Raw genomic sequence first — 12,593 nt, 5'->3', positions numbered from 1 at the left:
GAAGAGCAGAATTCTCTTTATTTAATGTACCATGTCTGGAATGTGGACTAGATTCAGCTACATGTCGCTTATAATTATTTATGTAACTTATTAATCACTGAGCTGTCACTCAGCTGTTTATAAAACACAAAAGAACACTTGGAGCCTGAAAAATTACATTTTTCCTCCCCTGCACCTCCCCAAAGGCCCCTTTGCACTTCTGAGGAGACCTCCATTTAAATGAAAATCTGTTGCCCAGTCTAAGTATCAAGGAACTCTGTAATGATAATTTAAAGAACACGCTTGTACTTTGTGCTTGGGAATTGAATGATTTGCTTTAAGGTAATGTAAAACTTTCCTTTCAACTTTTCTGGCCAATGTCCTTGGCTCATCATTTAATTTTTTTCCCAAATGGGTCATGGATAGGGTCCCCCTCTTGCCTGCTCAGCAACCCGTTTTCCCCATACTCAATACTTGGAAAACTACAGCATCTCCCAGATTGCTACTTGTGGATCGTGCCTGCTTGAAACCATCCAATGCATTCAAAAGTTAAGATGCTTATATGCAGATATGCACACACCTACTCACACCCTGGTTTCATACATCTCATTTCTCTTGTATCCCCTTCTGTGATGAGTTAATCTGTGTGGTTTTGTGCAGCTCACTCTCAAGCTCCTGTGCAGAATAGCTTGTCTTTCAGGAGAAGGTACTGTGCCAGTTCACAAAGACCAGCATCCGGGCTTGTAAATGGTACACAGAAGAGCAATGATTCCATTCAGCTGAATTACATTTAAAATTTGATTATGAATGGCATCTTTGAGGCAGGCTATTCATCATTTGATGTTCTATGTGGGTCTCACTGTCTTGAAGCTTCATAAAGGCAATTCATTAAACAGCTTTAGCCAGACCAGGAGGTGAGTCAGCGAGCCAGTGAAAGCTGGTGGCTGGCACCCACCACTGGCCGTGGCATTCCAGTGCTATGGCCTCGGGCTGCAGTACACTGGCAAGGTGCTTGTCCTTTTGGTGCCTCAGTTTAGCCAGCAGTGTAATGGTTATACCAGTATTTGCCTGACTTCTCACCCATTTGGTGGGCTGACTAGCAACATGTTTTCAATCTTTGCATGAAAGGCTCCACATTAATCCATGCCATGCTTTGCTTTGTTTGCTTCTACCATTAAAATTACTTGTTTCCCCCAAAGATCTACCATCTGTCACTATTCACCTTTTACATTTTTATGCTCCACAGTTGAGCAAACACCAATGCCTCAGTAACCTTATTTCCCATTATCAGCCCTTGGAAGTGCTCCGAGGTCGGGGCAGTTGTGAAGTCTCACTCCTGGCTGAATTCCCTGGGACCCCAGGGCTCACCCTGCAGCCTTGTCCTCGCTGCAGCCACTAATAACATCCTGGTTTTTTCATTGTAGGGGTTGCCTAGTCTTAAAAAAAAAATTTAGTTCTGTTTTCCCCACATTGCCCTAATCTGCAGGAAGTAACATAGAATTGTAGGAGGGAGAGGCAGAGATGAGACATTGCCTGAGCAGATGTGGGCAGCTAAGGGGGACTGCTCTGTGCTCTCTGCATGGGTAATGATATTGTACTATCGTTGGGTATCTTTGTCTGCAGTTGACAAAGGAAAGGGGCAGACCCTGGGTGATGCCTGGGACTTATAGCTGTGAGACACAAGCCACTGTCTGAGTAGCCAGTTGCAAATGATTTTTTTGTTTTCATAATCTTTGTGAGTAATATCCTGTCAAAGTCTCATCAAAAGTTATTAGTCCCTCCATAAACTGGTACTTCAATATGTAAACTTGCCTTGTAATTAATTTTATGAGCTATGCCCCTGGCACCATAGAGCTCTTATTTCATTTTAGGAGCATAATTGATTAGGCTTCCTGTAGCTATGATGTAGACCAAGGATGTTGCCACCAAACAAGGAGTAATTTGTGACAGCTCATTTGTGAGGAGATATCTACTGTTTGCCAGTGTTGAGCATGCATAAGGCAAAGTAAAATATTTTGTATTGCTACTGCTGTGCCTTACTTGAAGTTAAAAAAACAAAAGGAAAAACAAAGAGACTATCTAATTATACAGACAAATTAGTAAGGTTAATTTGTATATATTTGTACAGCAGATTTTATTCTCCACTGAAAGGTTTTTTCTTCTCCACTGATTTCCTTTGAAGATGTTTGCCTCATTATAACACCACATGACATTTGCATTTGGGCAACTAGATTTTGGATTGCTTAAATTTCCCTCTGTTTCAACTGTATCAGATACTTTATTTTCTGCAACTGTTATGGCACAATAAAATCTCTCACTCTGATATGCCTTTTAGCAGCTACAGAGTCCATCTTGATGCCAATGGTTTAGTAATAGGATTTCCCTTCTTTTCTCTCCCTGTTTAATATTTGAATGAATGTTACCTGAGAGAAATATGTTGGATACTCAGGCTGTATTAGCTTAATTTATGGCTAGCATCAATGAGGCAATATTTTCTGTGGATAAGGTCAAAAGGGCTTTCTTTTCTATTAATTAAAAATAGGCTTATATAGGACAATGCATGTAAGTAATAAAGACATAATGTGTATTTGTGTGACTGTAAAGAAAAGGAGTGGGGTTATTCATAGACCACCGATCATAGCTGGAGTCTCGCCCTGACCCTGACAACAGAAGCGAAAAATAAAAAATGTGTTATTTTATTCTTTCCATATCCTGCTTATGCTAGCTGGAGAAGTGAGCTGAATGTCCAAGAGAGGCAAGTCCTAGGTTGCTGCAGCCCCTTAAAGCCTGCAAGCGCAAGGTTGAAACTAAAAGTGTCTGGTTCTTGCTGCGTCTCCAGGGGAAGCTATGTACGGCTGAATTCAATAGAAGCTCTGTCTGAAATAGCAAGAAAGAAAAACCTCAAAAACAGGATGGTTTAAAAATGAAACTAAGAATTTCAGAGGGAGAGTCAGAAGAAATGAGAAATGCTTCCCTCCAAAACTGCAACAGAATGATAAATTACTTTTGCCTTTCCAAAGCCAAGCTAGAAAACCTCTGTTCACCTCTATTATCTACTTCTGGTCTCTGAAGATACATTACCATATTAATTCATTGCATTATACAATTTGAGCAACTAAATGAGTTTACCTCATGCCCCCTTAATAGCATTTTCTTCTAATGCTAACTTTAAGTGATACATTTTAGGGGATACTTGAAGCAGAATGCATCACGAAAATTTATTTAAACTCAATTTTGTTTACAAATTATGACTTATCCCTTCTTGATGAACCAAGTATAGAAAAACCACACAGCCTCTCTGTGGACAAAACAGCTCTCTGCATTGGGACTGCTGCCATCTCCTGACTAACATGAGATTTTACTGGGGCAAAAAAGTACCTGCCATGTCTTGGGAGGTCAAGAGGGACTGTTTGTGTAAAAGACGTCACAGAGCAAATGGCATGCATGATGAATTAAAATGGTTACGTCTGCAACCCATCAGAATGGGTGGGGTGGTGTCGTGCCACACATCACATCCAGCATGTGCCAGGGTGGTCGAATGGGTGCCTCGTGAGTGGGCTCATCAGGCAGCAGGCTGCTGGACACAGGGCTCTGGCCAGAGGCCAGCCTGCAGCACAAAACATCAGGAAGTGTTTTCCAAGCATCAAGATTGTGTGAAAGAGGATCAAAAATGGGTCAACTCCATTTTTAGATAACATGGTTCCTACCAGGACAGGAATTGTATGTCCCATGGCTGTGGTACCAAAAAGGGCCCTCCACCCATGCACTGGCTACAGTTTTCTTCTACATGCATATTTATTTTATGTACACATAAATGCATACATAAAATATGCCTATTTATAATTTTTATTATAAATAATAATAAAAAAATATGCCTAAATAATAATAAAATAAGCAGCTTATAAACAGAAGGAGCAACCTGACCTGTGGCCTCACATCTTTGCTTGTTCCTTCCTATTACCCAAAGGGACTGAGAAACTTGAGTCTTGTGGGATTTCCCCAGGATTTATGAACTGATGAGCATACCAACTGCAAACGTGCCAAACCGCCTCCCCACATCGCACCCACAAAAGTTTCAAGGAGTGAGAAGCCTGATGGAAGGCTCTTCATGCAACTGGTCCCCAGATCTGCTTGTTCTTGTTCCTGGGCTTCCTGCTGGTCAGTGCCTTCAGCTGTTCAGGAAGATTTCTGTGTATATTGAAAAATTCTGAAATATTCCGGTTTTAGCAGAGGTGAATGTTTATCAAAATGACCAACACGCAGCTGTTGTCTGTTATTCATTGGGGCCTCATTTCAGCAAAGCCCATGAGTACATGCTTTAGTTGAAGCGTATAGTTTTGTATTTTCCTGAAACACTGAGGATGGATATAATTTCATTAAGTTCCCATTTCAGTCATTCATGGGAGAAACAAGGACAATACTGCACAATTTAGGTATCTAAAATTTTAACACAAACATTTAGCAAAAAACCTGAAAATCACTCATCCAATGTAATGATTATCAACAAATTCTATTAGAAATAAAAGAACAATTTGACCTCCACTGGCAGAAGAGGACTACAACTCTGCATTCAGTGGAACTACTCGCACATGTAAAGTTAAGCACCCGTGTAAACTTTGCAGGCCTGAGGTATACATCTGAAATTATGCTTTTGTCCATGAATGATTGAAACACCAATATTATGGACAGAATTATCACCTTGTTTCATAAACCAAATAATAGATCCTACAAATGTAATTGCTCTGTTTCATATTCTTAAAATATAAGTGAGATCAATCCAGCTCCTTCAGTTGTCTGGCTGGGTTGTTTACCACTCCTGGGTTTTTGGTTTTTTTTAAAAACATTCAACTATTAGCTATTTACAATGACTGAGAGAAGTAGCATTAACTTACTGCCAACTGGAAATCAGTTCCTATTTGACCTTCTGATATGTACTAACCACCTTTCAACTTTAAAGGGAATTTCATCTCATCTTTGTGGCATTGACATAAATTAGTAAATAGAAAGTATCTTCATTTGACATTTTCCACTGTAAGTACATGATCAGCAGAGTCTTACATTCAGTGATTTTAATTTAATAGGTTTATCCCTGCGCTAGATATGGTATTCATTTAAACTGACCTTGCTTTATTTGAATTATTGCTCAGATTTGCACAAGTACAAATGACCTAATCTTCCAAAATACGTTTTCTGATCGACATAAGCAAACAGTCTGAAGAAGCAATTATGTAAAAGAAATGCTTTTAGGCAACAAATGGGTCTATAAATAAACGAGTACTTCCTAATCACAGGCTTAAAAAGTGTGCCATTTTTCCTTTTTTAATAAAAAAAAACAGTTAAACTCAATGAATTTTAATGTTCCTGAAAGTGAGGGGCCAAGAGTACTTTGGGAAATTGAGTACAGTGAAAGCAAAAGCTGCACCAGCTTTTTGCCAAAATTCAGCCAGCATAGCTGCATCTGACCAGTAGTACCACCTCTGACTTTCCAGGTCTGCACAGATCAGCAAGAAATTATAGGGGAAAAACTGGTGATTTCTTAATTTGCAACCTGTAGGAGGGAAGAGAATTTTTTTACAAGTCAAAAGTTGTTTTTTTTCCCAAAATGAAAGGCAATGCAAAAATATACCACCCTACACACCTTTGTGTCTTTTCTATTTTTTTTCCATTGCCAGTGCCCTGGGATCCCATTATTTATTTGAATTTATGCACTAAGGATGTGGGGAAATATATGTTAAAAACTGTGTCTGAAGGGGAGCTTTTACCCACCCTTGGTATTTGGAGAAAAAAATAATTTTTGACAATTGGAAAGGTATTACTAGGGCATATACTATAGTTGTGTCAATGGGCATGAGAAGAAAAGCAATAGGAGAGGCTTGGTACTCGAAAGGTCAGTGCAGACAAATGATTTTCTCACAGTGAATAAATCAAGGCTATTTAAATACAAATTACACAGTTATACATTGGTATAAGCAGAATCTCAAGTCTAGGAAGAAGAAGGTGGTGAAAAGGCAAAAGTCACTTGACATGAGAAGCAGAAATTATATTGTTAAAGGAAGAGAGGAAGAGCAGCATGAAAGAAATAAAAGCAGGTTAGAGATATCCATCTGTGGAAAGAAGACAAAGAGATGCATTAATGGAGCATGTACAATGTCAGGGAGATGAGAGGGAAATAGAGAATCTTAAAAAAACCCAAAGAAATGCAAGAAGGCAGAAAAGCAGAAATACTAAAGCTGAACATGAACCCAAACTCCACACACTAACTGTTCCAAAAACCTGTGCCTGCTTTGCTCTGGCTTGTTTGCAGGAGCACGTCTTAGGCTGTATCTCAGGCAGGGAGGTGACCCCAGGTGTGAGGGACCAGCACTGGGAGCCTGTGGGAAGATGATGCAGGAAAAATAGTTTTGCTAGTGGAGAGGGTCTGTGTGTGTGTGTGTGTGGTTTAAGAGGAGTTCTTGCAGTCCCAAGGAGAAGTAATACACTGCTAAAAAACAAAAAGAAATTGCCCCTGTGCTGCTCAGAAGAAGGGTGCAGGAGTGAGACAGGCTTCATATTCACTGTCACTTTGTAATGTCAATGACACTTCTTTGACCGAAAAGAAATCAAAACTAGAAAGGAAAAGTTCTGTTGGAATCAGTTCTCCTCTCTGTGACACTGGTGAAAATCAGGAGCTGCTCCACAGAAGGAAAGTGATTTTCACCAAAATAAACCAATTAATTGAACAACAGATCTCAAGTTTGGATCTGACATCACGTGCTACTCAACTATAGTTCTGTGGAAGGGTGTAAAAAGCTGCGAGAGCTGAGATTTTATGAAGGCAGAAAAGTTACTTTATATCCATAAGCTGATGACATTTTACCTATCAAAATCTTCTGAGTCTTTTCCAGTGACTATTCCCAACATTCTGTAATTCAAGTGAATTTCTTCATGGTTCTTGTCTGCGTCAAAATATTTTTGGGCACATCTGGTTAAGGTATTGGTTTCTATGCACGGAGTATACATGCCTCTAGTTTTTCCATAGGGAAACACAAGAAGAATGGGCAAAAGCATTTGAGAGATTTCATTAATACAAAAGAAGCTGACAGAAGATTATATGTGTTTTCTCTCTTCTACCTGTGCTAGCAGAATTTGGAGGCATGCCTCTTTAGGATTTAGTGTTAAATATACCTATTTGCTGTGCTTAAGAGTTAAAGTCAGACTTTAACTCAAGCACGAGACTGTAAACCAAAATCACAAATAAATCAAACATAAAACATAATGTTGAATGTAATTGCTGGATACCTTTCCTATTGCATACCATAAGATGTTTTCTAGGTGATGCAGCTGGGTTTAATGTCACTCCTTTTCCAGCTGTTAACCTCTGTTCTGACCCTGTTTGAAACCCAATGACTGTGTTTTCACAGAGTGATCCCACCATAATACCCTTCTAGGTCCCAAATCCCTTTTTGCTCCCCACTTTAATTTTAAAGCTGGTTTGGTGCTTTCTGTTCATACCTATGCAGCCTCCACAGCTCATACCTCACACCTCCACTGACTTCCAGAGCTGAACTGTAGGTAGAAATGCAAATGCTCTTTGCAGTCAGCCTTGTGGTTGACTGCCAGTGTTCTGAGCTGGGCTATCTCCTTTACAGGGGACCACAAATGCTTCCAAATTAAGTGTACGAGGCACTGCTTACATGCACGTTTTGTGAAGGTCATGATCCTTGGTGTGATGATGGTTTCCTGTAGGGCAGTACATGGCACATGGCTAGGATAGCTGACAAGTAACAAGTTGCTCTGTCTAGAGGTACTCATAAATGCACATGTTTTCTCTCCTGGTTTCCTTTGTCCCAGGAGGTGGTATGGATTATCAGGAGGATACATCTTCCCAAGTCTGTAGCTCTTTAGATACCTAGAAACAAGAATGTCTTTTCATATGCACCTTGGTGTTCTTCCAATGTCTGCAGGTTAGCATAACCTTTATGATAAAAGACTCCAGAGGAAGAGACTGTTTTCACCTTGATCGTGCTGCAGCTGCTATAGGGAAAGTGCAAAAGGAAGTGCCCAGCTCCTAAGTAACTTATATATTATGTAAATTGAAGGCATGTCTCTATGAGGATTAGGGGTGCCAGCATGGTGCCACCTCAAGCATCTGTCCCTGAGCAGGTGGGGTGGACAGGTCCTTGTCAGTGGCACCACAGTCCCCCAGGAAGGAGGAGACATGTTTGTCACATCTCCAGGTGACTACACAGTGTGGGCAGAAAAATAGCTTTGTTGATGTAAATCAATGCATCATTTATGTTGCTTGTGGCGATGTCTTTCTGACTTTAATGCATAAGATGAGAACAAACGCAGTGTCCCTGGAGACACAAGTGCTTTTTAGATGTACAAATAAGGCAGTTATTTAAAAATGCCTTCCTGGCAAGGGAGAGGGAGAAAGCAGTAGGCACAGTAGAGGCAACATGTTAAGCAAATGTTTAAGCTTTGTCTCTAAGGTATGTTCTGCCCTTTCTAAAATAAGTATGCTTGTACCTTAGGGAGAAAAAAAAAATCAAAGTGCGAATACTTACAGGAGAGACAGAACATGAAATTCTAAGTCAGATACTTGCTCGTTTCCTCAGACTTCTGAGTTTCTCAAATACCTCTCCTTTGCATACTTTGGACCATGGAAGATGTTTCCATGGTGACAAATAGATGTTATGTTTATTTACTGGGCAGCAGGGAATGACAATGTCAGCAAATGACATTTCTGTTCCTTCCTTTTTTTTTTTTCCAAGGGAGATGTGTTTTAGTTAATGAAACTGGCAGCAGCAGCAGTTTTTCAGATATCCTTCCCAGCCCCACTTTGAGTGTGTGTGTGTGCATGTGTGAGACAAAAGTAGACAGCAGTTACTGTGGCTGTGTGATTCTCTGATCAGCCCTCTGAAGCCGTTTGCTCTATTCGGTATGCACATAGTTTCTTGTGAACATCACTGCCTGTGAAGTGTCAAGGAGATTTCAGGCTTTACTCATGGGAAAGGACTTAAATATTTCTTGTATTAGGTGCCTGGCCTTTTCTTCAACTCTCCCACACATCTGTTCTTGTTGACAGCTGTACTACATTGTCCATAAAAAATGATCTGATAGCTAAAACTCTTGTTGTTGATACCGCTCTGGTAAAAGTAAATAAATAAACAAACACAGTATTTGCAGTAGGCTGTGGAAAGTAGGAAACAGATTTTCAGAAGGAGGCTTCTGAGAGAATTGACCAGGGTCTGAAAAAGAAACAGAGTTGTGGCAGGTTGATTAGTTCATGGATTTTATACCTGTTGAAACTTTCCCTGAGGCTCCATAAAATGTATCTTCTTCGTAACAACCACAGGTTGCTGCTGAAATGAATGAATGATGAATTGAATGCCAGTCTGAAACCCTCTGCAGCCTCTCAGGGTTTCCTAGCCACTCTGCTGGGTGACACATGGCCCCATGTAAAAGTGGAATGTGGTAGATCCATTAATTGTTCCTTCTCACATCTGTCTCTGCAGAAAAATAATGTGGGACTCACCTCTCGTAGCCCCGGACATCTACAGTGCTGGTGCCCAGCTTCACCTTGCCACCCCTGTTCCCTTGGTGGGCAGTGAAGCTGGGACTGTGCTTCCCACTGAGATTCAGGAGGGATGTAAAATTATTGCCAGGGGTGTAAGGCTTTTGTGGTTGATCCTTTCCTCCCTCCCTCCTTATGTGCTTGAACCAGAGCTGGCTGGTATCTGTCTGTGTCTGTCAAAACAGCGGAATCAACAAGACAAACAGTTGCATGCAGTGTTAGCAAGCTAAAGGTAGAAGCTGATGATAACAGTCAATGACAGACTGGATACTAATTTCGATGGTTGACTTAAACTTCCATCCTGAAAGTGCTGTAACATCTCAAGTTTGTATTACTGGACGACTACAGAAAGATGAGGATCAATGGGAAGAGTTACATAAAAATTAAATTGTCTATGGTTGGAGGAAAAAAAAAATCAACAAAAAACCAATTATACCCACTCCTCTAAAAAAATCAACCCAAGCAAACAACTCTATTAGCTCAGCAACCATGGTATTTTGGATGGGATACAGTTAATCTTCTTCACAGTAGCTTGTGTGGTACTAGCGCTGATAACACAGGGATGTTTTAGCTATTGCTGAGCAGTGCTTATGCATTGTCAAGGCCTCTTCTGCTTCTCACACTGCCCCGTGAGCGAGTGGGCTGGGGGGGCCACAAGAAGTTGGGAGGGGACACAGCCGGGACAGCTGACCCCAACTGACCAAAGGGATATTCCAAACCATATGATGTCATGCTCAGCAATAAAAAGGAGGCGGGAGCAGATGACAAAGACACACTAAAATGGTACCTGCATGTTTCACAGACTTAACTGTCTCAGCAGAAGTGGAATCCAGTCTCCAGTCAAAGGATAAACCTTTTGAAACATAGTCAGTACTTTCCTACAGCTTTTTATAGTCTGGCATATATGTGTGTGTGTATATATATATATACAAAATCAGTACTTCATTTGAGCTTGAAGATGTTTTGTTCTTGCAACTTGGGTTTTGTGAGGTTTTTTTCCCCAAGTGTTCTGTGTTATGGACCTGTCCTCACATTTTTTGATCCATCCATCTGCCTGCTGGACCTTGGAGCCTGGACCAGGATTTGCTGTTTCCATTCAAATTTTCAGAAAGCTAACCCAGAAAATGTTAAATACAAACAGAGGCTCGTTCATAGGCCATAGCAAAGACACACAAGAGACTATGTTCTCTCCTTTAAGACACTGTAACCCTGATTATGCCCTGTTTCCAACTGCCAGTGAATTTAATTATAGAGATTTGATCCTTACATCTTGAAAATATATTTGGTGGGCTTTTTTCGCCCTTTCTGTCTGTTAGGCCAGGCCCACCTAAAGCTGGCACATCTCTACAGTCACAGGAATGTAAAACAAAGCTCTCACTATTGCATGAAATTAAAAAATGTGGAATCCTATTCACATCAGCTCCTTCAAAACCATATTTGTGTGCTTTAGCGAGGAAGTCTTCAGACTAATGTCAGACAGATCCCTGGGATGGCTATTACATTCCCCCTGTCATGGGATCAGAAGAGTCCGTGTAGTTGCCTTTGGCCTTAAGACAAAAAACCTTGTGGCATGATATCAAGAAAAGGAGGAGAGAATAATAAGAAGAATGAAGAAATTACTTGGCCAAGCCAGAAAACGTGAAGTTGGAGCAAAGCCAAAGCCAGCCCTGAGGTACAATTTGAACTGTGAAAAGCCCTGGGGCAGCCAGCCCATTGCTCACTGTGGGTCGGTGTGTATGGTGACAGCAGTACAGCACCGGTGCTGGACCAGGGAAGCTTGCATCCTTCCTCAAGCTCCCCCAGCTCTGTTCACCCTCACTCAGGGGAGGAATGCCTGGCATCATCCCCAGTCCAGACTGGAAGATGAAATGGGAAAAGAAAAGATTCAGGAGAATTTATGGGGGTATTTGATTGATTAGGAATGACTCTCACAAGTGATGGAGTGCCGGGACTTTTGGTGCATTTGAAGTAAAAAGCAGTTACTTGATTTTGGGTCATGTTGGACTTCTCTGGTCTTGACAAAGGGCAGCGAGGCCTCTGAAGAGGAGGCTGACCACACTTGCTGGGTGAGCTGGTAAGGGGAAGCTCTGGTGCTATCCTGCTCTCTGGGAAAGGCAATGCTACCAGACAGGGAAGATTTAGATAACAGTACTACTCTCCATAGCACTCTCCAGCTTCTCCCTCCCACAAGAAAACATGCCTCTCAGACACTGGGGATTTATTGAGGAATTATGTATTCCCACGCTTAGTGTTTTTTAAGGGTCTGATCCAAAGCCCCTGGAAGTCTTTCAGTTGACTGCAATGGTCAATGGCTCCAGCTCACAGTGTCTTCTATATGGCTTTTACCAAGAACTTCATAATGTGGTGTTGATATCTCATAGCATCTCTCTGAGGTCAGGCTTCACAAGGAAAATGCTCTCCCAGCTCATTTATTTTGATGAATAACTCACATTGTTTTTCGTGCTGAAAAGGGAAGAGACTATCTGCAAATCCAGGTTCTGTGGGCTCTGTATAAAGACAGAAAAAAAAAACAAAACGGATTTGAAAAGCCAGTCCTCTTATTTCTCCCACAACAAACCTGCAAGATCATTTCTCTGCCAGTCTTTGATCATCTCTGGTGGATCATATGCAGGCAAGCCCAGCCTCAACATAGAAAGACAAAGTGGGGAAATGAGGCAGAGGTGGGTGTCACAACAGGAGAGAGGGGTGGAAGGCAGTCTGGGAATGGGCTGGCACCAGAAAGACCAGCAGATGACCATGAAATGGACCTCACCACTGGACAGTGGCATGTTCTGATAGGAATTAGAATGGTACAAAAACAAATGTTGCATGGAATAACTGGACTAGACATCTGAAAAATACCCGTTCCCTTCTGAGTAATAATCTCAGTACTCATCATTATGAAGGCTTGTGTTTTGTGGCATAAGATCATACTGGCTAGCAGAATTGAGATGGAGGGACACTCAGGAAAGTCACTTGCCCTTACTAAGTGGATAAGACTTATGGAATCTGAGGAATCATCATTACCCTTTGTCTGTGACTGAGCCATTGCAGTTCT

This window comes from Strix uralensis, chromosome 1, assembly GCF_047716275.1.
Source record: "Strix uralensis isolate ZFMK-TIS-50842 chromosome 1, bStrUra1, whole genome shotgun sequence".
Classification (NCBI taxonomy): domain Eukaryota; kingdom Metazoa; phylum Chordata; class Aves; order Strigiformes; family Strigidae; genus Strix; species Strix uralensis.
This window is presented reverse-complemented; position numbering follows the sequence as displayed.